The sequence below is a fragment of the Pantherophis guttatus genome, chromosome 3, assembly GCF_059756535.1.
Source record: "Pantherophis guttatus breed Tessera chromosome 3, ASM5975653v1, whole genome shotgun sequence".
NCBI lineage: Eukaryota > Metazoa > Chordata > Lepidosauria > Squamata > Colubridae > Pantherophis > Pantherophis guttatus.
In genome coordinates, this window is record NC_142065.1 from 78,272,833 (window position 1) to 78,298,778 (window position 25,946).

General features: G+C 36.4%; 1 long non-coding RNA gene across 1 annotated transcript; it reads right to left on the reverse strand.

The window, feature by feature from the left end:
* Positions 1-21,488: 21,488 nt before the first annotated feature.
* LOC117677349 (uncharacterized) lies at positions 21,489-23,127 on the reverse strand. The gene is made up of 2 exons (XR_004594761.2): positions 22,974-23,127; positions 21,489-21,704 (listed from the first exon to the last, which is right to left on the reverse strand). It is a non-coding gene; the product is annotated as an uncharacterized LOC117677349 (long non-coding RNA).
* Positions 23,128-25,946: the final 2,819 nt, after the last annotated feature.

Sequence of the window (25,946 nt, forward strand, 5' to 3'; positions counted from 1 at the left end):
AAAAGCAATGTTCTAGTTCAGCAGATCAGCAGATCATATCTCACCAGATCAAGGTTGACTCAGCCTTCCATCCTTCCGAGGTGGGTAAAATGAGGACCCAGATTGTTGGGGGCAATATGCTATTTAGTATACTGTCTTTGGTGTAAGCCGCCAGAGTCCTCGGAGAGTGGGCAGCATAGAGATATGAATAATAAAATAAATAAATAAATAAATTTAAGAAAAATGTAGTTTCTTAAGTAGAATAACTGATGGTGCAAATACCATAATCAGTTACAGAAGTGCTCCATGTTCCTGCTTCATTCAAATTCAGCAGGAAGGAAAGAGCAATGAAAATAACTGAAGTAGTTTATCTTAGATTGATATCTTTATTTAACTTATGCCTGTATCTTCTGACCAACAATAATAGCAATGGCAATAAATATACATGCAAATTGTTTTTCCTGTAGTCCAAAACATGGGAGTACACTTTAGAGTTAGCAGAATATTGAACCAAAAATAGGCAGATATGAACAAATTCAGGAGATGTCACCCGTGAAGTGGGATTCTTCCAAAATAGATAAAGGAAATTTGAATTATCTTTTAAGCAAATAAAGGGTATTCAGAGTCTGAACAATAACGAAGTAGAGACTATACATTGTAGACAACTAGTGTGTCTATTTAGAATGTAATTAAATGGCTATGATAGACAGACTTGATATCTTTGCAAGAGGCAAAAAATACAAAGTACAGACTCTTCATCTAATGAAAATATTTCATCAAACAAAGCATAATAAGCAGTATTAAAACTAATATTAGTGACATTTCATATATCTTGGCAGAGACTAGGGAACAGGTTTTGTTTGAACTCCACTGTCCTTTTTATTAGATTTTTTCCCCAGAATTAATTTATTTCCTTGTATTTCTCATTATGTTTTTATTGCATTTGACGAACAATAGTGAAGCCTAATTTAACACCTGTAAATTCCCAAGGACATTAATGAAAGATTGCATACTGCATTGAGTAAGTGTCTAATTTACAACTGAAAGGTTGTGAGTTCAAATCCTATTGGACTTGTATGTATTAATGTTTCTATTAACTCCTTCCCCTCATCTGTATGATTTTAGATTTAATCAAGTCCTTTCAAGAATTTCGAAAATTAAAAGATACATCCACCAAAGGAATTCATTCTACTTTAATAGATGTCCTGAAAAAAATCACAGATTGATTAAATATATGTGGGTGACATTTCCAAATGGAATTTTAAAACAATTCTTGCTCAGAGTTCAAAGTAGACTGGCTACTTTACTTCAACACAATGGGAAAAATAAAATCACAAAGTAATTAAGGATAAAGCATCAGGCTTTATCCTATAGCAAAATATTTTAGAGAAGAAGAAAAAAAATGCTTGACAAACATGCCACTCTTCTATATCTAGCATCACAAAAGCAATGACAGAAACTTAGAAATAAAGAGCAGCCCAGGGATGACCTTGGAGAAACCCTGCAGCAACAATGACAAAAGCTCAAAAAAAAATTAGGAGGGGACTTAAAATGGCTCCATCTTACCTTCCTGGATATATAAGAGGCAAGGCAAGGAAAACACCATCACATTTTTAAAATTTGTCTTACTAGAATCCACATCAATAGAGTAGAATCCTTGTCATTCTTGAGAACTCTTTTTCCTGAACTGCCCTACCTCAAATGGCTGGCCTTCTTTCTGTGATAAGAAGAAAAAGACATGTCTGGGCTATATTGGGGAGCCTTGGACCCATTAATCAAAAGCGAGCCTTGTGAACTAGAAGTGATCCCTTGACTGCTGAGAGCAAATGAAAGAAAATTTTAATTTTTTTTTACAACGTCTTCTGGAAAATGTTTGGTGAAGGAGTGGGTGAAGTTACCTCAGGTAAGTTTAAAAATTGTTAGTTAGAATTGTATTAGTTAACACAATTTCAGCTTTGTTTTATGTTAGTTAAAACTTATTTTCTTTTGGTACCTTTATCTTTGTTTGTTTCAATTCTTCACTTCAGCTTGGCTGAGCTCCAGGCTTGGTTTCCCGTTCTGAATTTAGCCAGTCCCAGGATTTCCCTTTCAGTCTTCTGGTTCCCCAAAATGGTGGTAGGGAATGGAGAAACTGGTTTATAGTGAAGGCATAGTGGCAGGAAAGAAACCTATTTGGATAGTTGCTGTTCACCCAAAGGGACAGTTACCTCTTGGTTTGATCCTGAAGGGACTTTTCCCCCTGATTATGTGGACAAAGGTTGGAAAACTTCAAACAGTAGAAGGCTTTTAATTGCTACTGCACTGAGGGTGCCATGCAAGGAGTCAAATAAACTAGGAAAAATACAAGCAATTGTGTTAAAGTGGAATATTCACTTTTTTTGGAATCTGAGGGTGGTTGTTGTTTAGAATTTGAAGAATACAATTACAGATAGTATCTAGGTGTGTAGACATTGATCTATAGCCTTTGGGCATGATTTAAATAAGATGATCACTTGCTAAGTAACAGACAAAGTCAAAAGAAAGAAGAGTCCCACGGTGAGGGAGATGGATGATTTAAAAATGTAATAAATAAGAAACTAAGAATACTCATATGTATGGTTGATTCAAATCTTCCCACTTTGGAAATTTAGACTGTCCCAGCTATGCAATTTTTTAAACAATGTCTTAATTTGATTTTTCCCAATGCTATGAGGGATCAGAGAGTGTCCATCAGATGTACCTTCTCAATTGGTTTTATGATGTATGTTTCTTATGTTTATTTTTGGTTACATGATTTTAATCTGCATACCCAGATTCAGAGTTGAGTTGGGAAATCTTATAAATCAGGAAGGAAGGAAAGACAAACTCCCAAACTTGCCAAGATAGCTGCTTGCAGTAAGACAAATTATTATCATTAGCAATGAAACATTTTAAACATAGCAGTATATTACTTCAATTAAAACTTAATGATGCATCATCCATTGAAGTTTACACATCAGTTTGTACAATATGTGCTTGCACAGATTAAAATACCAAACTCTCATTCCCAGGGAAGCAGCTATCAATTCATAGGAATCTTTTTTCTTGAATCAGTGCAATAGACAATCTATTGATGTTGAGACCTTTGTTAAAAAATACAATACTGGTGCCTATATACCCTGGCTGGGGTTAGGATATTTGAATAAAAAGATAAATTTCTAGTTAATATATGTGATTATTATAGGGACCTTATTTAAATGATTCATGCCTAAAGGTGAACTGTTAGCAGTAGTAGTAAGTAGTACACGTAAGATTATCCCTTAAATTGCCTATAAAAATTTTGTGCTGGTTGTTGCAGTGTTCCAAGATAACCTTAGCAGTCTTATGATCATTCCTGGACTGAAAGATTGATCTTGCTCATAATCACTCATGCCCTGATCACATTCCAGTTATATTACTGCAACATGTTCTACATGGGGCTGCCCTTGAAGACTATCCAAAAATTACAACTGATCCAGAAGACAGCAGCATGTGTAGTTTTAAGTGCCCCACAATTTCCCATATTGCACCATGCTAGTTTCCAGTTTCTTTCTGTATACAATTCAAGGTGATAGTTGTCACCTTTAAAGCCCTAAATGGCACAGGACCAGTCTCTCTCTCTCTCTCCAAAGATATCTGCCAATTCTACTAAGACTGACAGTACCTCCTGGAACTTTCTCCTTAAACTTAAACCTAGATAGCACACCTTCTCAATAGCAAACCATTCATTCTCTTTAAAACCTCCCCTTGAGATCCCCAGGGCTTAGGATGGAGACTTTTTTTTCCCATAATTTCCATAATTTCCCATAATTAGGCTGCGGGTTGTATTCTATGGGTGTTACTTATTATGTTCAAGCCTCATGTTTAAAAATATTTGATTTGTTCCCCTTTGAGGTAGATAGAAAACTGTATATCAGAAATATTTTTCAGCATGGAGTAATTTGAGGTATCAACAGTTACTAAAAAAGTTGTAGATGTATTGTAAAAGTATTGGTCCTGGAACTGTCAAAATTTCTTAACTTCCTCCATTACCTCGTATTCCTAGCTTTTGAAAGAACTGTGAAGACCTGGCTTTTCCCATAAGCATTTTTTATTGAGTTATAGAGTATTATAAAATACAAAATACAAAAGTAAAAAGAAAAGCAGTGAGGGGAGGAGAGGGAAAGGGGGGAAGAGAAGTGAGGAAAGATAGGGGGGAAGAAAAAGAAGCATTGACTTCCAACTCTCTGTGTTACAGTAAAATAAGGCATTAACATCAAATCACAGCTTTTTGCTTTTCCATAATAGTACAAACAAGCCATTTCTATAAAGATCTATCAGTCTAATCTGTAAAACCTGGCTTTCCCCACAAACCTGGGTGTACTGTGAGGATGGAGCCCATGGAGACTCTATAAAGTTTTTCTGGATGTGTGGGAATGTGCTCTGCTTGAGAGCACCTGGATTTTTGGGGGGGGGGGTTGGCTTTTATGTTTTTAATTGTTTTCAGTGTTTAATTGCTTACAAGCCTGTCAGCCAAGATTATGTTGCATAAGATGGGTGGCTATACAAATCTTATAAATAAAATTATCTTCCTATCATTATCTTGTCTCTAGACGAACACAGTTATAACAGCAAGTTTGGGACACTAAAAATTGGACACAATTCACCTTGGAACTTTGGCACAATCCCATTCAAAGGAAGTTCAGTTGTTTAAGAGGACAGCCCAGCATCCCTATTCAGTTCAAAAGAAATGATCGCTTTTTAGTTTGTTATAACCTATCACAACTTTTTGCAAGCCTTCTGCTCCTTGATACATCCAGGCAGTAGCTGTTACACGAGATTTTGTGCTTAGAAAGATAGACTGAAACAAAGCTTTGTTCTCCAGCTCTTTGGCAAGGAGGATGGCAATAGGGGAAATTTTCAGGGTCATGCTATTTGTATTTTCAAAGTGCTTTTTAAAAAAAATCCTCTAGAGGCAGCAAGAAGTTAGAAACAACTTCATATTGCTGATCGCACATTCCAAACTGAAAGAGAAAAGGCTGAAACCTTGATGTTGAATGTCAAGATTTCTACTGGGGGTGTTTGTTTCATTTTTATTTTAACCAAGTTTCAGGGAGGAAAAAAAAATTAAGAGCTGTATACAAAATCTTTTGGAGAAAGCAATGACTTGTAGAATGAAGTTACTAAAACTCAAGTCTATGCTTTGGCAAAGAAAATAACTTCTCTATTAACTCTGTTAAAGCCGTATGATGTGCATAATGATGACTATAAAAAAGTGGGGGGAAATTAACTTATCCATAGGGCAACAACGTATTAGCATTTCTAGCAATCTGCAGGAGTGGATGATAAGATAAAGAAATAATTACTCCTTTATTCAAGGGCTTTCTTAAATATTTCATTCCAAAATACTTAAATACGAAAAGCTGGTTTTAGAGACTATGGACCAAATTATGTCTCAAGAGCTGACAGCCCTGACCAACTTAATCTGGATTAAGAGCTGTTAGCTTTTAATGGAATGGAAAGGAAAGCTGAAACAATTATAAACATCCTGGTAAGAAGCAAAGCTTTAATATTTCTGCCAATAAAGCTACACAGGTGTGTCCATGAACTCATCAGAAGCTGATTGGTACTTGAAAGAGATTTAACCAAAGGTTGAATGCTCACTGGGGTTTTGGGTTTGTTTGTTTTTTTGTATGAACTAGAGTGTGATTTGTCACATGGTGCCATTTAGACTGTAATGTAACTTTGTGGAAAGTTACATTCTACTCACACTCAGATAAGCATATTTGAATTACAATGTCTGATAGGAACAGGTGAATCTGCAGATCTGCCTTCATAGAGGCATTTCAGCTCGAAGGTATGCCATTCCACTTCAGTGAACCATAGTTCTTCAACAAAAAGTAGAGTGTGCACATAACTCTTTGTTGATCCAAATCAAAATGGACTGTTCTGATAATCCATTAAGAAAAGTAAGCATTCACCTCAATGACGTGCTTCCAAGGAAATTCAACTGAATGCTCAACAGAATGTTTCCTCAGACTCCACCTAACCATAATATCTTCCTATTAACATTGATTATGTTTTACATGTTAACCTGATCCTCTCCAGATGTTTTAACTTCCAACTGGGTCTAGGAGTTCAATCTCACATCTAGACAGCATGTGTTGGGAAGGTTGTTGCAGATTTTATTTAATTTGTTGGACAAATATCATGGTTGATGTCTTCCATCAACCTCATCCTTCTGTTCTAATCGAGAGACTATTTTTCACCAGTAATGTTAAATGTACATGTATTTTTAATACTGATAAGTGCTGTTCTGCTAAAAGCTTTTGAGACAATAAATTTTAAAACATTAAAATTTGCATCATAAAATAGAAAATTTAGGACTCCAGATACAAAATTATGGTCAAATTTAATTAAGAAAATGCATTTGCACCTCTCATCTATATTCTTAGTGCCAAGCATGAATTTTGTTACTACAGGAAGTCATCAGCAAAAGGAAGCATATGAAGAGCCAGGAATAACTGACTGGGGACATGGAATTAGATTTAGCTTTCAAAACAAATCTAGCTTTTAGTGGCCCTATCAAATTTAAATCAATTCATAGAATATTATTTGTCAGAGGTACTATACTTAAATGTTATCTCAACTGTTTTATACAATGTCCTGAGGGACAATGTCTTCAGGGAGCAGGAAACAGGCAGATTGCAGGTGAACAAAACGGAAAACTATTTACCCAGGGATGCGATGGGATACCCTTTTCAATACTCATACAAAATCAGGCATGCAATCTGGAACAATGATTTAATTTGCAATATTGAAGAAAGCAGTGGTGTGACTGTTTAACCCTATGATTTTACCTACATAATGGGTAGAGCTGTATAGCACTTCGGCTTAGATATCCAAAAAGGTCTGTGCATCTTTTGGGAAATAAAATTTAAATGATGTGCATTTTATGTAAGGGTCTGCACAGTTTACAATATACAGTACATAAAGAAAAAGGGGAAAGTGTTCGATCTATTAACAGAATAACAGAGTTGGAAGGTACCTTGGAGGTCTTCTAGTCCAATCCTTTGCTCAGGCAGGAAACTCTCTTTAACAAGTCTCTTCTTAAAAACCTCCAGTGTTGAAGCACCCACAATTCTGGGTGGCAAGTCATTCCCCTGATTAATTGTTCTAACTGTATTAAATAAATGTGATGTGCTAGAATTCTTCAGGTTTAAGGTATTTCTCCCCTATCCTTACCAAATACATACTGCTGAGATTGCAATGGATTGTCTTCATTTAAGTAAGAGCTTTACTGTATATATAAGATTGTATATAATTCCTGTCCTCAGACTTAGAATCATTTTTTAAATTTTCACAAGAAATGAACCAGGTCAAATATCCACAACATTGAAAGAATAAAACATTAAAAAATATAACAATATTCTGCAAGGCAAATTAACACTCTTATTTGCCACATGAGAAATTGTCTGAATTAGAACCGTACAAATTTTGAAAGTTCAGAAATTCTTCCAACTTTACACACAAACACAATAGCTCTCTTTAAATCATTGAAGTAATCCAAATTTATTGGGCTTCTGTATGAGCCTTAAAAAAAATGTGTAGTTGATTTTGGGATTCACAAAGTTAATGCATCCAACTTTTTCCAGGTTTTTGTGGAAACCAGAAAGAATACGGACTGCTTAAATGAATGGCAAAGGGGTGCTACACTTGCGATCATTTTGAATGTTACATTACAGGTTAATTCATGAATACCAAAAACAATACTGTAGCTTAATTGTTGAAATGTGTTACATTGCTCTTTGCACAAAGAGCAATATAACATATCTCAAAGTTGGACTAGACCCAATATATTTATTTGTTAGTACCTTTTTGTGACAGAAATCTGAAAAGTAGATAAAGAAATCTTTGAAGTTAAGACCTGCTGATTCTAGAGTGCAGGACACATAAATGCCAATGCTAGCTCCTCTTCCATCCTCTAATTTCCATTCACTGCATTAAAGCAATAAATATACCAAAATATTTAAGGATGCCAGGATTATTTGGAGGACTGCATATTCTACATTGAATTAATATGTTGTTGTTTTTTAAAAGACCTATAACAACAATGTATCTTCTTCACTGCTTCCAAGATATATGGCCGTATAATGCAGGGTTTTTTCTCTGAACTAATCCTTTTCCCCATTCTAAAGTACATACTCTATGAGATGAATTCATATCTTTTTTTCATCTGAGGGCTGCATTTAATCGTGGAATAGGGGTCAGGAGCTGTACTTCAAAAACAAGGAATGGATGGGAACCTGAAAAAACTTAAGTTAAATATTTTAATCACGTTAACTTAATACATTGAATACAAATACTCCCATGTATTGTTGTTTTTTATTGAAAAAGTTTTCAAATACAAATTTTCCCGCCCTTTTTCCCCCCCTCCCCCTCCCTAACCCCCCCTCCCCACCCATCCCCCCCGTGACTTCTTCGTAACAAAAAAAAACCCTAATTCATAACAGATTACTTACTCCCTCCTCAAAATACTGACCTTTACTTACTAAAAATATTATAAATATTATAACATCCCCCTTTATCCATACTTTTCAGAAAAGAAGAAGAAAAAAAAAACATTATACTATAACTATTGTAAAATAACTTCTAATTTAACATAATAATGTTTTATATCTATATATTATTACAACAATTCAAAACCACCTTCCACTTTAAAACTATACGATAAGTCCTACTTTAATATTTAATCTTCTATATATATGTATTGTTGTTAGTACTGTTCCTCTTTTATCATAATAAAAAGTACAGTTTGTCAGCAACTTTGAGGGAGGTACCAGGGACTTTGTTTTATTAGGGGTTGTCATGGAATCTGGACTCTAAACTGTTGCATAAGGTTATTAGCCACTTTTAAAATTGCTTTGGGAGAATTTTTTTTGTGCTAGTAGCAAATATTAGCTGTGAACTAGTGAAATATAAATTATGACAGTAAAGCCCAACTTGTTCATTGGTGCAGATCATTTCATCTTCATTAAAACATACAAAGGACAGCTGCTTTATAAATAGAGTGATACCTACAGACACTGTGTAATTTACAATTCCCCAGAATTGCTCCATAGGGCTTCAGCATTACGAATCATTCAAATATAAGGTTATCAAATATTGCAAGAAACAATACCAAAATAAAATAGCCAAACTATGCCAAAATTTCACCACTTTGTTGAAACTTAGATTGGATTTGGAGCATTTTATATGTGTGTGTGTGTGTGTGTGTGTGTGTGTGTGTGTGTGTGTGTTTTTTCTCAGGTTTTCGCGGGTGTTTGTATGTAGGTCTTTGGTTATTCGGGTCTTCTCCCACATAAAATTGGAAGTGTCTTGGCGACGTTTTGACGAAGTCTCATTCGTCATCTTCAGGCTGGTGTTCTCGGCTTCAACTCCCTATTGGGATATGGTATAAGTGCATCTCCTATTCACCTCTTTTCTGGGATATTTTCCATTGGGATACTTTAATTGACAGAATAAACTACCAGGGTTTTTTTTTCAGTTGATCTTTCTATCCTACTGGCACATTTTTAATGTCAACGATATCCTGGCCATTCCACACTAGCATAAAGGGCTTTTTGCCAGAGTCTCTTTGCCATTAGATCTTGAAAATAGAATGGTGCCCATGGCCACTAAACAATTAAGGTTGAAGTTTAGGAAGTAATATTTTAAGTTTCTCCAAGGGGAAAAAAAATCTTTCCACTTTTGTATTTCATCTTCTTAACAATATGAGATTGAATGCATTAAAATAATTGTGAGAGTTAGGTTGAAAAGTATCAGGTCAAATATTCAGCTACTGCATTTCATGTTTAATTCATTTCACCAAGAAGGAATATTAACAGAGGCACTTAGAAAAATAAATACGATTGTTGGATTATTTGTAGATTCTTTGAACAGATATGTTAAAAAATATATAATATAGCAATGATATTTCACAATATTGTTATTCAAACATGCTGTGAAGGCTATTTAACTTTCTAGTACAGAGGGAAACTTTGCTGTTAACTATAAAGTACCTGAAGTTATATGTGATGCTTAGTGGTATTTTTGCTTACAGTACTGTATAGGTTTGAGAGAAAAAATTTCCAAATTTCCATTCTAAAATATTTCCAGTGTTATGTTATTGCTTGATTGCTCTACTTTTATAATCTCATTTTAATATTCCTGCTTACAATAAACTAAAAACTAATGGACTACACAAAGGTAAGAAATTCTCCTACCTAGTGCTGTTACCTTCATATTCATTTGGAGAACTGTAAGAGTGAGGGTAAAACAACACCAAAAGAGCCTTGGTACTACAGGGGTTTAAGGCACCCTGTTATTAAGCTTATTAAGACCAGCTGCCTGCAATTACTGCAGGGTTCGAATCTCGCCAAGGCTCAAGGTTGACTCAGCCTTCCATCCTTTCTAAGGTAGGTGAAATGAGGACCCAGTTTGTGGGGGCAATAAGCTGACTTTGTATAAATATACAAAAGGATGAAGGCTATTGCTGAGCACATTGTAAGCCGCCCTGAGTCTTCGGAGAAGGGCGGCATATAAATCAAATTAAAAAAAAACAAAAAACCAAAATGTTGACCAGTGCAATCTCATCTGCAATGTTACCAGTGGGAAAAGTTGGACTTTTAAGATGTAAGCGGACGATTGAAGCTGTTTTGAAAAGTATTTTTTAAAAAATATTTGAGTATTTACTCCTGGAGATAATTAAGAAGCTGGCAAATGAACTCCATGCTCAACAAAAGAGTTACAAAGCAATTAACCTGGAGAATAAATGACTTTTTTGACCATCTAGGGTTACACCAATGGCCTGTGAATGTTAAAACCATTGAAAAACAAACATGCTGTGTTATGGATCCCCCATAGTAATTTTCTAGCAGTGGTTTTGTCCAGAGTAACACTAAGAAAACAGGCCAAGAACAGGAAACTTTGCTTGAACTTCCATCACATCCTCCAGATGTGATGGAAGATTCCATCACATCCTCCAGAGATTACCCAGGCTTTCCAATGAGACAGCAATGTAATTGGAAGAGGCAGTTCTGGAAATTTTTACCCCTTCTCCCTACCTACCCGCCCACCCACCTCCTCCTTTTTTCCCCCTCAACTTCAAAGTTTTCAGAAATGAATGGGAATGACCTCATTCAGAGATCTTGCTTTCCTATTCCTATGTTCAATTTTTTTAAAAGTCCAAAATGGAGCAAAAATCACATTTCCACAAAACAGAGCAGTTTTGGTTTATGGGGAGCCACATGTGGATCTTCCACTCAGACAAAATTAGGTAAATCTCTTAAATTGTTTTCCTTCTGTTTCTCATTTTTCCTAACTTTAAGATTTAGACATTACTGAGTGACACATGTGTGCAACAGGGTGAGTAAGATCCTTGATCTAATAAAATCAGTTTTGTGCCACTTTGCTGAACAGATGAGACAATCATCTTTGAATCTTTCCATTTATTTTAAAACATAGTATTTTCTTTTTTAAAAAAAATCCATGGCATTAAAGTAGAAGTAGAAAAGTAAAAAAGTTAGTTCTCTTTCCAGATACATTTAAAAATGTTTTTTCTTTAGTATGAGCTGGTATAATTCCTTTTAGTTCTTCATTTATCAGGAATTGCTATTTCTGAATTTGTATTAGTAGAACTACCATGTAAGAGCTGCAAAAATCTGAACAGACATTGGAAGGCAGAAAAGAGTTATTCTGTTTGTTTGTCTGGAATCTCATTCTTCATGCCTTTTAGTGTGCGCCCATTTTTTTCATCCCAAAGCTGATAGACTTACTACAGCAATACCTTACATCTTTGTACAACTTCGAGGAATCATATTTGTGGTATCAAATCAACTTCCTTACATGCAGCCTGTACTAGAACGGGAAGAATATTTCTTAACCTTGTATCAATGTTGGTATCATTCTCATTCTTTGGACTTCATAAATTAAACACTTAGATTATTTTTTTTCTTTTCTTTTTTTCTTTTATTATCCTGCCTTTTCCACAATTCCCCTATTTTACCGTACCTTGATGAAGAATTTTCAAGAATTCAAAAGTTTTCAAATACTCTTAAGTGCCATTTTGATTAAGAAAAAAATATATCATAATTTAGCAATATTTATGGAGGTGATTTACAAGATTATAGAACTTCCAATTTCAAAATACGGATTGGAGGACCACAATGGAAATTATAAAAGAGGGAAAGAGATAATATGCTTGTCACCTCCTTGCACAAGGAGTTTATATTTGTGAATGTCTAAATGGGTATTGTGTTTATCTTACTTAAATCAATGCCTTACAAAGGTATGCAAGAAGATATACTGTGATACTGATTTGCAGTCAAAGCAAGCTCAAAAGTTTTTATCAATTTATGTGTGGCTATAAGTACAAACATGCTCGATTGGAAATACAATAGAATTTATAGTGGTGTAGACATGCCTGAAATACTTTGGTCACCTAATGAGAAGGAAGGACTCACTGGAGAAGAGCCTAATGCTGGGAAAGATTGAGGGCAAAAGAAGAAGGAGACGACAGAGAATGAGATGGCTGGATGAAGCCATTGAAGCAGTCAGCGTGAGCTTAAATGGACTCCAGAAGATGGTAGAGGACAGGAAGGCCTGGAGGAACATCCATGGAGTCACGATGGGTCCGATACGATTTCGCAACTAACAACAAGACATGCCTGAAATTTCTCTATTAGAAATATACCATATAATAACTCATTTATACAATGTACTACAAATATAAGGAAAAAATGGACAAATTCTTGTCTTTGCAATTATCTGCTAGCAACATGAATGGAGAGTTGCAAGATATATGTGTATTCCAGAGAAATCTCTCCTCTCAACAAATATTGATAACCTTTTTTTCTTTCTGCTTCTGAAATGTTTGGAGGAAAGTTACCTCAGCTGTACTGTGCCATCAAAGGATGTTAATATATTTCTAAATGTAGCTTTTGATTGTCCATCAATGAGAAGAGATTCATAGTTTATTTCTTCTATCATATTTTACATACTGAATTATTAGTTCCAAAATGAATGACTTTTCACTACATATTGCATTTTTAAAAACTGACATTATTATCATTATATAGTACCCATTGGGCAGCTGATATGAAATTAGAATGGTACCTAGAGAAGCACAGGTAGCTAAGCAATCACACACATTCCTCAGATAATCAACATCAATTTTCCATTAATACTGCTATCATTCTGGCTATGTATGGCATATAAAATCACTTGTACATTTCATAAACTTCTAGAGGCAATGACAGCTAGGTCTTCAATGTCATTCACAAACTAAACACATGAAATAAATGCAAATAATATGGCATCTTTTTTCCAATTTGTTAATAGGCTTGCACATTAAACACAATAAAAGTGACATTGGCAGAAAACAGTTTGAGGCTATTGAAATCACAGGAAGGTGTTTTTTTTTCCAACCATGTTTTTAAAACATTCTAAACAGTATTTAGAAATTTAGAAACAGTGTTTTGGAAATTTGATTTTCAGTTCAGATAGATCCATCAACATTCCATTGTAATTCATACATTCATTACTCCTTCCTCCTGCTTTATTCCCCCATAACAACAAACCTTTGAGGTGAGTTGGGCTGACTCAGGGTGAATAGTCCAAAGTCACCCAGCCAGCTAGCATGCCCAAAGCAGAACTCAGTTTTCTGCTTTCTAGCCAGCACCTTAACCATTTTTTCATTTCATTTTTTCATTTTATTAGATTTCTATACCGCCCTACTCCCGAAGGACTCAGGGCGGTGCACAGCCAAACAATAAAAACACATACAATACAAAATTTAAAAAATAGAATAAAATCAAATTAAATAATTTTGGCCCCGACAAATTTAAAACCCCAAACTTTTAAAACCAATTTAAAATTGAATATATAAATACTAAAAGATATTTAAAATTTTAAAAATCTTTTATAAAAGAGGGGGAAAATTAGGCCAGGCGGGCCTGGTGAAATAGTAAGATCTTTAAGGCGCGGCGGAAGGTGCGCAGATCCGGGATCCTCCGTATCTCTGGGGGGAGCTCGTTCCTGATAGTAGGTGCCCCCACAGAGAAGGCTCTCCCCTTGGGGGCCACCAGTCGGCATTGTTTGGCTGACGGCACCTGGAGGAGCCCCTCTCTATGGGAGCGTACCGGCCGGTGGGAGGCTATTGGTGGTAGTAGGCGGTCCCGCAAGTACCCGGGTCCTAAGCCATGGAGCGCTTTAAAGGTGGTAGCCAAAACCTTGAAGCGCACACGGAAGACCACCGGGAGCCAGTGCAGCTCGCGCAGGAGAGGTGTTACATGGGAACGCCATGTCGCTCCCATTACCACCTGCGCGGCCGCACTCTGCGCCAGTTGGAGCCTCCGGGTGCTCCTCAAGGGGAGCCCCATGTAGAGAGCGTTGCAATAGTCCAGGCGGGAGGTGACAAGGGCATGAGTGACCGTGCGTAAAGAGTCCCGATCCAGAAAGGGACGCAACTGGCGAATCAGGCAAACCTGATGTAAAATCCTCCCGGTCACGGCCGTCAAGTGCTCTTCTAAAGACAGCCGTGAATCCAGGAGGACGCCCAAGTTGCGAGCCCTCTCCGTGGGGGCCAATGATTCGCCCCCAATAGTCAGTGATGGCGTCAACTGACTATATCGGGACGTCGGAAACCACAGCCACTCAGTCTACTCAGTCAACCACTACGCCAAGATGGCTTTCTGTATCTCTGTATCAGATACCATCGTTTCTTAACTGCTCAGAAAAAAAAGAATCGTTTTTGGGTTCAGAATAACCATTTATTCCAGCATTCTACTTCCACAGATTCCTCTAGTGTCTCAGGAGGATATAGTTTAAGATAATGACTTTCTTTTGTTATATTTAGGAACAAATTCTCAGCAGGATCCCATCCTTGAACAGGGAGGCTAATTTTTGCCAACATACTGTAATAGCCATTAATAAACTCATCCTCCTTAAATTTCCCTAATCCCATTTTTAAGACTACCACCTTACCCTGAGGCAATGCATTCCATGTGTTAATTATACATTGTATGAAGAATATAATGCCCATCCCTTTTTACTGGATAAACATGATTCTTCATGTTTTGAAACAGGATGCACAGAGCATACTTTCCCTTCAATCTTTCAACACCATTCATAATTTAGATTTAGATCATCAGACTTTCCCAAGGGGCTAGCAGTATATGTTAAACAGAATCTAAAGCTTCACTTTACACAATGGATGCTAAGTTGATCCGGCGATTCAGGCTGTTAGGGATAAGTCTATTTTGCTGCATGACAATCTATATAATTACATATAAAGCTTGTCCAAATAAATATCCTGATTCAGGCAACCACAAGATTACCAAGCAGCTGGACGTACACTTGCAGAAAAGGACTTTGCCTTTGAAATAAATTTTCACCCAGTTTCATGTACTTTAATGGATGTGTAGATTCCTTCCACATTGGGTTTTTCTCCATCCAATACCGCTGTTCTACAAGCAGAAATTTACATTCAAAGATAAATATCATTCTTCAGATCAAATAAAACAATAAAGCACACATCCAGATATGTAATATTCCAACTAAACTATTATTCACATTACGTTTTGTCATTGGAATCAATGGAAAAACATTGATGGGCTTAATACCCACCAATATTGAGAAAATACCGATCAGAGTAAAACCATTGTCCCACAAACAATCATATTACAAGGTTTTTTTCAGCAAAATTCAGTAAGAATTTTCATCTTTCAATGAAAGATAATTCCTTGTAGAGAGTTGCGGATTACATTTTAAATATGTGCTTATTTTTTATTTATTATAAACAAATAATTTCATTTCTGTTGTTGTAGGGATTTTTTTAAAGTGATTTCAACAGGTCTGATAGCATAATCATATGTCTTTTTGCTCTTATCTGAGTCTGTAATCTTAGGGTAGTATTCATAGGTTCATTGTAGGTTTGGATGATAGGGTAAGATCCTTGACTCATGGCAACTAAATTTAGGTTATAATTCCTAGTACATAAACAGTTCCCTTCCTGCTTTTTAGAATGTGTTCAAAATTATATTGAAGTAAGCTCACAATTTATGTATGAATCAATTGTGAGTACACAGGTGTAAATGCAGTAACATAATGACACCTAAAGCATGATGAATATATGGATGACCATGAGCACTATAAATGTTTCATTTGCATTTGAAAATCATCCCTCTTGCAAATACTTGTTTCCCAACATCTGACAAAATATCTAAAAAGCAGATTGTCAGTAGCACCTGGCACTCCAGAAGCAGATAACCAGGAAAGTATTCCTTGGACAGAGAAAAAATGCTCAGAAAGAAACAGTCAGATACAAAGGTCAGATGGATGGCAGGGGAAATGGGATTGCTCAGAATCTATTTCAACAATTTCTGCCACTCGCCTCCATCATTCCAAATCCAGGTGTCATGAACTTGCTGCCCATAAATCTAAGCTGAATTAAACATCTCTAACAGTTATCAACTCCTTTGAGAAGGATGCAGTAGTGCAGGAGGTTCCACAAATGGTCCATTGTAAACATGTAGTAACCTCTGAGCTGAATGCTATTGAATATAAGAGTTCTAAGTATGATACCTAAAGAAGTTTACAGAATACAGAATTTGTCAAAATCTTTATCAAATACTGACTGCTGATAGTTTCCCAAGACAGTTCTTTTTTCCAGATTAAGTAAAAAAAAACAACACCTTTCTTGACTCTCTTCTGAAATGATTCATTGGAAATTGATTTATCTGTTATGAGATCACAACTTCTCTCTTTTCTCTGATCAAAGCAAAAAGGTTGTATAGACTAGCCATAAGTGGTGACACCTGCCCGCTACATCAAATATGCCATTCTAGACTGGAAACCCTTTATGGACTTTGTGCTAAAAATAGGTGGAAATGAAATGGTGATCTGCAGATATACAGATTAAAAGGGGCTGTATGAGGGAAGAAGGAAAGTATGTTATGTAAACTTGGGAGGATAGAAACAGCATTAATTATGTTTGTAACTGCTGTGAAGAAGATTAGAAGTTGCTTCTTTTAATCTTTTTTCTTTCTCTTGATCTATACTATCATTCACATTTTTCTATCTTTACCCTTTCTACTTTTTATATGTTTCTCTCTTTCTTATAATTTTTCTGTAGCTCTTAATTTTGTAAAACAAAAATCCTTCTATAAAAGTATATATATACATATATACACATATATACACATATATACACATATATACACATATATACACATATACATATACATATACATATACATATACATATACATATACATATACATATACATATATATATAAATTTGATTTATATGCCGCCCTTCTCCGGAGACTCAGGGCAGCTTACAATGCGTTAAGCAATAGCCTTCATACTTTTGTATATTTATACAAAGTCAGCTTATTGCCCCCACAAACTGGGTCCTCAATTTACCCACCTTAGAAAGGATGGAAGGCTGACAACATGCATATTTTAGCTTCTTTGCTACACATTTCTAACATTGCCTGTTAGAAAGTTGTGATGACATTTGTAGTAGATTTCAATTGTGAGAAAGTGGCGTGAGAAGGACAGACCATTGAAATTTTATATATTGCATATGTTTAATTTATATGGTAGGGTTTGGTCTGTTTTTTGTTTTTGATGCACACCCAGGCATGCTACCCAGAACCACATGTTTGAGTTGGACAGCCTTATAAAAATCTCACAAATAAATTAATTGACATCAAGGGGAAGGAAAAAGAATGGAGGAAAAAATATAAGTGAAAATAAGGCATAGGGAAGAAAGAAATTAAAGAAGGTAAGAGATTCAGAGGACCAAAAACAAAAGAGACTTGGAATTAAGCAGTGGAAGAAAAACTTTCCCTATTGCTGAAAATATAGCTCAAGGAACGTTTATAGCAGGGGTGTCCAATTTTGGTAACTTTATGATTCATGGACTTCAACTCCCAGAATTCCCCAGCCAGCCATGGCCCTCCCTAATTTATAGCATCCAGCTCTTTTCAGCTTACAAACCTACATAAACATAACATAAAAGTGAAATTCCAAAGAAAGTTAATCCTGCTGTGGTGGAAAGTCAACTTTGTGCCCATAGGGAACATGGATATCTACCATACCTATTGAAACTTTCAGTTTCAACTGCTAGTTTGAACTGCACACATATGTGATTATAGAGAGATACATAGAATTCTTTATTGGTCAAGTGTGATAGGACACACAAGGAATTTGTCTTTGGTGCATATGCTTTCAGTGTACATAAAAAGAAAAGATACATTCGTTAAGAATCATAAGGTATAACACTTAATGATAGTCATAGGGTACAAATAAGTAATCAAATCATACTAGGAAACAATTAATATAAATCGTAAGGATATGGCAACAAGTTACAGTTATACAGTCATAAGTGGGAGGAGATGGATGATAGGATAGTTGATAGCAATAGCACTTGCATTTTTATACCACTTCACTGTGTTTTACAGTCCTCTCAAAGTGGTTTACGGAGTCAGCACATCGTCTCCAACAATCTGGGTCCTCATTTGACCAACCTTGGAAGGATGGAAAGCTGAGTCAACCTTGAGCCGGTGAGGATCGAACTCCTGACAGTGTGCAGAGTTAGCCTGCAATACTACATTCTAACCACCGTGCCATCACTGCTCTATTCTTATCTTCAAGAAAAGAAAAATGTATAGTTCCTTCCCGCCTAAACAAAGACCGAGAGACGTAACTGAGTCTTAAGAACACACTGAATTGTACAAGGGTAAATCTGAAAATGTGTGTTCAATTCTTTGTTCAAGGACAAAGTTCCAAATAGTGCAGTCTTGGAACGTGCTGGAATTTCTAGCATGTATACACTATTGAAACAGTGACGTCTATGCTGGCTGGGGCATCTTGTGAGAATGGCTGATGGTCGGATTCTGAAAGATCTCCTATATGGAGAATTAGTGCAGGGAAAGTGCCTCAGAGGGAGACCACAGCTGTGATATAAGGATATCTGCAAGGCCCTGGGAATGGACATTAACAACTGGGAAACCTTGACCTCCGATCGTTCAGTTTGGAGGCTAAAGACTTAGCATGGCCTTCTCCGATTTGAAGAGACACTTGTTCGGCCCGCTGAGGCAAAGAGGCAGTCCCGGAACCAGCGAAATCTGGGGGCTGGGCAGGGGACAGACTGTATTTGCCCTCAGTGTGGAAGGGATTGCCACTCTCGAATTGGCCTTATTAGTCCCACTAGATGCTGTTTTAGGACCACTTTCCAGAACACGATACCATCGTCTTTTGAGACTGAAGGATGCCAATAATGTGTTCAATTCTAGCAGAAGAGATTAAAGTTAATATTCTCTTCTCAAAGGAAAATGCAATATTGTTACATATTGTAAAGAGGATAATCATAAGGATTTAATGGAACAGAGTTGTCCCTAAAACATATGTCATGGATTAAATATTGAATGTTGGGGTGAGTTGAAGAATCTCTAAAGATTTTGCACAGAACTAAGGGACTAATCCAAATCATCTCAGTGCACCAGTGGGCCATCTATACATGGAGCCTCATACTTTAAAGAGATGCTTCTGAGTCCCATAGATGTTATCAGTTTTCTTTACTTTATATGATTAGCATTTATTAGAACAGTGGTTTCTTTTTTCTCTCAGGACCCGCTTTTTAAAATTATGGAGGGCCCCAAAAGAGCTTCTGTTTGTATGAGTTATATTTATCAATATTTACCATATTAAAAATTAAAAGTGATGCATTCACTACACTCACTATTGTCTGATGGGATTTTAACATTGCATAATTTTTCAACGTAGGCTGGGAAATAATTTTGGTATTGTGGGCCCCTGAGTGGATCTTGGAGGACCTCGACCATACTTTAAGACATTACACTGTTTTAATAGATGTCTATAACTTTTGACTATTTTCCTTTGACAAAGTTCCATAGCTTTAGATAATTTCCACATAAATATATGAGTGATACAAGGTATGAGTGAAAAGAACTGTGGGATCCCTGAGATATTAAAGGTGCAATGGAGCATTTTATGTTGTAGGTGTCACATCGTGATCTTTCTCAGGAGGAAGCTATCCTAACTCAATATTTTGCTAGACCAAAGACTTTTCAAAACTGCTGGAGAGCAGCTATCTTTTTCCAGGTCTGTCTCTTTCACAATTACAATACATGAATTAAAAGTCAAGATATATTTTCAGCCCTATAGATTTTAATATCACCATCGCAGAGGATTTGAAGAAAAACCAGCCAAACTCCTTTCCAATGATTTTCCCCCCCAAAAAAAATAATGAGTATATGATGAAAATAGGAGTACATGATGAATTTAAAAGTTTGAGTGCAATTTATCTTTCTTTGCACAGAACCATTAAGCACCTGCCTCTCCTTGTGTAAAATAAAATACATGCTAGAAGCAAAAGCTTCAAAGGCAGCTTTAAAATGACAACTCAACTAAACTTAAGAAACAAGCCTCAAATCATCTATAAGCAGAGAATGCCCTAGCTATAACTATCAGCACCACCTATGTATGGTATGGATTTAAAATAAATTGAAACTGCTGGAAGAATACGATACTGGCAGCACTTGGCAATAAGCACCACATTCTTCAGCTTCCTACAGTGCATTCACACTGGGTTTACAAGTACTTTAAATGGTAGTGTTTTAAAACAATTTAGAATACTTTAAATTAAAGTGCTATTAAAAAAATCATTCATGTTAGGAGATATGCTTTTCTACAAATGGCCATAGGATACCCTACAGCAGTGGTCCCCAACCCCCGGTCCGCGGACCGGTGCCGGGCCGTGGAGTACCTGGCACCGGGCCGCGCAGCGGCCAGGGGACAGGAACGCTTCAGCGCAAAGGCTCCTGGGCCGTGCACAATGGGCCTGCGCAAAAGCTCCTGGGCCGTGCGCAATGGGCCTGCGCAAAGGCTCCTGGGCCGTGGCCCCACCCCTGCGCGCGCTCAGCGGGCCGCGGCGATAAAAAGGTTGGGGACCACTGCCCTACAGGATCCAAACTAGAACTATAAAGCTTTGAAAGTATCCTTGCAAAGAATGTTTAAGATTTAGGCTGGGCCTCATTGGACATCATTTAGTTTCTCCACATCTGCTCAGGGCATTTGAGAACTGACAGCTGAAGAAGACTATACTGAATAACATTATTTTTAGGAGCTTAGTGTCAGGGTATAGGATGACAGAGCAAGCAGCCCATTGTTGACTCAAAACATTGGACCAACTTTCCGGTCAAAATGGTACTTATCATATCTGGGCTGCAAAAATCTGGATGACCACTAGAAATCAGGAAAGAGATACAGAAAAGTCTTACAATCTCTGGATTTTTTAGCCTAGATATAATAACCCAAGGGATTTGGTTGCAGTAGGTAAAATAGTAAATAGTCCCTAGCCACACACTGTTTTCACATGAAAATAGAAAACAGATTTATAGAGCCAGATCATTGGCTTACCTTTTTGTACCCCAATTGTGAAAATGAGAAAGTTCGACATGAATTGGTTTCTCATTAAATCATGTTGCTTGGATTAATCATAACATTTTCTGTACACTCTTTATATAAAAACCACCAACACATTGCCAATCACCTAATTTTCAAGATTAGACACTCATATCTTCTATTTCACTTTTTCTCCTCCATTCTGATGAAGACCTCCTCAAAGAAATTCATGAAGTTCCGGCATTTCTACATCACTCACAACACCATCTGTAGACTAGGAAGAATTTTGAGTGTTAGGGTTGATGCTGAACAGATCAATAGTCTGACTAAAGGTTGACTTTGGCCATAACAACTTCCTTGAATTTTGAAATAAAAAGTAGTAAAGATGGAGTCTGTAAACTTCACCATTTCTCATCGGCATGGCCTGGCTGGCTGCTAGAGATCTCAGCACCCTAGGAACCTAATTTTGATGCCTGAGACTGTTTTTAAAAACTGGAGTAACTGGGGTTTATCTTTCATTTCATTTTGTTCCAAAAGAATTAGAATGCTAACAGCCCACTTATATATCCAAACCATGTCTGCAACCATTCTAAGTATTCATATCCTTTACTTGTAAAAGTATGTTCTCCAAACCTCTTCCAAATATAAATGTGTTGAATGATTGGTAATGAGGGAGTTGAGCAAGCAAGCCTCAGGCTTTCTAACTAGATTTGGAGCCAAGTTCTTAAATGAACAGTGTTAATAACATTCATTGGAACAAGATAGATAGATAGATAGATGATAGATAGATAGATAGATAGATAGATAGATAGATGATAGATAGATAGATAGATAGATAGATAGATAGATAGATAGATAGATAGATATAGATAGATAGATATACCAGTCTTTCAGTTTTTTATCCGTATTGTTTCTTTACATTCTTTCCCTTATAAATAAACACAGAAATAGGAGACAGATTTCACTAAATTTCTCAGGGGGATTTTTCCCCCACAACAGTTTTTAAGAATAGGGGAATTACTCTTAGTGGTCACAGAAGCCCAGTTCCTTTCTGGTTTGCAGAGACATTTCAGAGAAAATGTGGCAAAGTGGATGGGGGAAATTTAAAAAAAAGAAACATCATTTGTTTCCTAATATTTTAGACAAATTAAGGAAAGCTTGCAGTGCTTTGCTTCTGGACTTCCTTCCAATCCTTATTTGTAATTGTAATTTGTAAGGATTGTAATAAGGATTATTCCATCTAAGTCATGTCTTAGAGAGGCTTCAATCTCCATGACAAATTTCATCCCATACCGTTCAATGTTCAAAAAGTTAGCAGTAGTACTTAGACTTATATATCACTTCATAGTGCTTTATAGCCTTCTCTATAGAGTCAGCATATTGGCCCCAACAATCTGGGTTCTCATTTTATCTCAGAAGGATGGAAGGCTGAGTCAACCTTGAGCCAGTCATAATTGAACTGTTGGTAGTCTGCAGAAGTAACCTGCAATACTGCATTCTAACCATTGAATCACTACGGCTCTTAGTCTGTATAGTTGTATACCTGCTCCTTCTGAAACATTTTTCACTTTTAATTCCATACATTTCTTGCTTCGTTGGTATTCTTCTGCTACATGGCACATCTTTAATCCTTAAATATTAATACTTTCTTTCAAGGAGCTTCTTCATTAGCAGATGTACATTTAGCCATTGAGTTTTACAACTAAAAGTGATTAATCAGAGACAAAACCACAAGAAAAAAATAAATTTACTAGAACATACAATATTTACTTGATTATGCTAAGAATATGTATATATTTATTGTTTAGTTGCAAGATAAAGATGAAGATATATGAAGATTTATTGCTTGACTCCTAAACTACATATTCTCTGCCTATTTGTTATATTCTCTATTTCCCTTGATGTTCTTTATCATATCTGGAAGTTTCCTCAAAAACACATAAGGAGTAACTTTTTCTTTACAGTTTTTTTTTTCACTGAAACTTAGTTCCTAGTGTAAATATCTGTATCTCTAGGCTACATTAAGAGACATCTCAAAAACCACCGCTTTTTAAAAGAACTTTAAATACTCATCATTTGGGAGCACACTAAAGGTGAATAATGGAAGCTAAATTAATGCTTGACTATTTGTTATACGCAATCTTTCTTGACATATTTTGTATTATTTCTAATATATTTAATATCACAAGAGGGTAGCACGAGCTATTTTCTCTTCACCTTGAAATATTCACTTTAACAAATCTGTATACATTTCATTATCCTGGTGTTTAATCAATGAAATAAGAATATAAACCTGTAACACAGTTAGCAAATAACCAACAAACTCAATAAACGTAGCAATGTACCTCAAAGAATGCAACCACACAGCCAGCATGCAAATGTCATATACATTCTCTCAATTGCCTGTATCAAATGTCACATTTACTTAAAGAATGTGAGTTAATAACGTTTGGACTCTTTACGCCTCCACCCTCTACTTAATGCTGCAAAGACAGTACAGAATTTTGCTATGTTGAGAGTACTGTAATTGATGGATTCAGATCCACCAAAAATAGATGGACATACAAGTTATCAGATGTGCCGTATACTTTTCACTAAACAGGGAGGAGACAATAGGACAGAACAGATGTCCCTGTAGATTGCACAGTGGAGGAATGACTTATTGCAATGACTTTGCCTGTTACATGTTGATGAAGTTGGTGTTCAACATCAAAGTTGAGGGGTAATAATTCTTAAAAAGGCAGGCTACAGGGTTATTTAGGTAGCAGGTGGCTTTAAAATATCCAGAAGACCTCCCAGAAAGTTGATGTATGACTGTGCGGTCAAATTCAATTTTTTAAAAAATCACTGTCTGAGATTCTTTTTAGTGCTCTCATATTTTTGAGAGATTTAGAAAATTATGGCCAAACCATACAAGCCTAATTTCATCTATTCCACTTAAACTGAAAGTTATCAGACAAAGTACTGGAACATGGTGACAGTCCTGCAGGGAAAACATATAATTTTAGGCAAAAATTAAAGAATGTAAAGCTCTGGTCTCAACCTTGAGTATGTTTTCAACTTCTATGTTATATTAAAAAAAAAAAGATAAAGGATTCCTTGCGGATTTTACTCTGCTAGTCATTGCCAACTATAAGGGGTGGTGCTCATCTCCGTTTCAAAACTGTTGAACCAGCGCTATCTGAAGACATTTCCATGGTCATGTGGCCAGCATGATGTCATGGAACACTTACCTTCCCACCAAAGTGGTACATATTTTTCTACTCACATTTACATGCTTTCAAACTGCTAGGTTGGCAGGAGCTGGGGTGAATGCAGGAGCTCACCATGTCATGTGGCACTTGTCTCTTGAACCTGAGCTGCTGGCATCTTAACCACTGAGCCATTGCACCCCCTCTGTGCTGTAGTGGACCCACAGACATTTATACTTATTACTTGTACAAAATTCCATTTTAAGCAAATAGGAGGACCCAAGTCTTAACCTCAGATAGCTTAATGGTTATTGATAGATGATATCCTAAAGAAAGAATTTAAGAAAGCTTTGGAAACTAGATACAGCGTATTCAACTCTTTAACAAATTTTGAGAATGCATTCTGAATATAAATCTCTTATAAAATGCATAGGGCTGGGAAGTAGGTGTAGTCCACGGGTCTGCAACCTTAAACACTCAAAGAACCTTTTGGACCCATTTCCCACAGAAAAGAAAACACCGGGAGCCACAAAACCCTTCCTATGCCTAACTATTTCTTGAGTGGCCATAAAATTAGCATATGTAGTTGAATTAAATGTTCTGTTTTCTTCTGAAACTTTTCTTTTCTTGGATTTATCCATGGTTAGCCTACCGGAGGTTGAAAAGCTCAATAAATTGTGTGCCGGCGGGTGTTGCACATTGGCGGTTGTGATACATATTTTGAGTAACAGGGAGCTGCAGCAGAGGGGTGAAAGACCCACATGCGGCTCCAGAGCTGCAGGTTGCTTACCCCTGGTGTAGTCAAAGCAGAAAATGGGTGGGGCCAGTTTTTTCAACCTCATTCACTTTTGTGCTTTTATAAGCTGTTTCTTTCTCTAATTGAAATATGTGAGAATTGGCTGCAATCTCATTTGAAGAGGCGCTTCAGTTCAGAAATTCAAATTGTTCTACTTCAGTGCTTGTAAATGATGCAAGAAATTTGATTTGACCATCTGCTTTTCTCCAGGAAAAAAAGGGGGGCTGCATAGAAGCCCATTCTGTCACCCAGACTGAACAGCATGGATGCTCTGATCTTTCACTTAGATCCTGAGTGCCATTCCAGTTAAGCGCTTTGCTTCAAACAGATGCTTGAATCAAAGCTAACATCACACTGAAATGCACAAACTTAATGCAACATATCCTGTCTTAAAACTATTGCTTAATCTTACCTTACTTGGAAACTAACACCCTCCACTAAGGAATATGCTGTAGGTCTCACTTTCCCCAAAATGCAGAATATACTTCCAGTTCAAGACATTACTGAATCGTATCATTGAATCTTCTAT